The sequence below is a fragment of the Oryzias melastigma genome, linkage group LG19 (genome assembly GCF_002922805.2).
Source record: "Oryzias melastigma strain HK-1 linkage group LG19, ASM292280v2, whole genome shotgun sequence".
In the NCBI taxonomy this organism is placed as follows: domain Eukaryota; kingdom Metazoa; phylum Chordata; class Actinopteri; order Beloniformes; family Adrianichthyidae; genus Oryzias; species Oryzias melastigma.
In genome coordinates this window covers 6,236,438-6,237,884 of record NC_050530.1, presented here as the reverse complement: position 1 = coordinate 6,237,884, position 1,447 = coordinate 6,236,438, and positions in this window count along the sequence as shown.

Here is a 1,447-nt window from a genome sequence, read left to right as displayed (position 1 = left end):
TCTACTCTAAAAAGCTATTTAAGTTTAACTTTTCAGTGCAGCTCTAAATTAAATGGCAATATAAGAAAATACGGTAGAAATACCAACAGGTGAATAGTTGATTGGACCAAATTTCGGTGCCAGTATCCGTATCGGCCGATATTTGCATAATTTGTTAGTATTGAACGGATACCGAAAATCCACAGATATTGTTCTGACTGTTCTCAGATACACTTTATTTTTGACATATACACTTGTTCCTAATAGATCCTTGGCATTGGGAAGCTTCTGTTTACGGTCATAGTCATTAATTGGTCTGTTTTCATGTATATTTTAAATTTAGTAGATTTTTAATAGATCCCTGGCAATTATGATTTACAGTCAGTAAATGGGAGGGTAATTCTCTAATAAACTACTTCCTCTTTCCAGAAATATATCCTAGAAAACAACAGTTTTTTGAATTTTTGCTAAAAACGGAAAAATCATGATTAAAATACCCCCAAAATGATAAGATAAGAAGATAAAATGTATGTTTTAAATATTTTTTCGAAATCTATAATTGCAAACAGGAACAGCTACACTGGCATTAGTTAAAAAAATAAAAGAATTGGACAAAATCAATAAGATTAAAACAAAACAGTACTTAAAATATGTGAAGAACTTAAAACATAATATGAGCGCCAGACAAATTGTGCAGCACAGACATAAACATACTTTGTTATTGAAGAAGGTCATGGTGCTTTATTGGCTACCAAAGATACCAAAGATGTTTTATTTGATTTATTTTTCGTTCCTGAGAAAGGTGCATTCCACCTGAGCGGTTACTAGTTACGGTAACACCTGTTAAATTACCACTCATGGGGTTTATCATAAGTTAAAAAGATAATTATAATCCATTTCCTTGTCCTCCAACAGGAAAATCCACAATTAGTGTAACCTAGACTGCTTCTCAAACCTAGAATTTCCCCGGATTAACCCAGAGACATATTTGGCTTAAAGTCCTGACCCGTAAATGTTCAGGTTACATGACAATTACAGTAAGCAGCTGTTAAGCTGAATGTGAAATCTGTTGTTTCAAAGTCCAAGAGGCTTTTCCAGTTATCATGTCTGCAGTACTGAGGTGTGGTTTTGTGGTTGAACTTTTCTTTTCGGTTTTTACCAAATCAAAAGAGCAAAAAACAACAACACTCTAACAAAGACAGAGAAGTGAAAGCTCTAAATCCACATGTGACTCTTTGGTTTTAAAGTAAACACAGTTTGAAAGAAAAAAATGTGAATATTAGTTTTAATTTCTTTTTAATATATCAGATAACTGATGATGGTCAAAGGTGTTATCTACTGTTAAAGTGGTTTATTATTATACTTATCTTCTGCTGTAGTAATGTCTAGTTGCTGTTCAGAGGGCATAAAAATGTATTTGCATGTATAGTTTTAAAAAAAGATTATACACCAATGTTCTTGTTTGTAT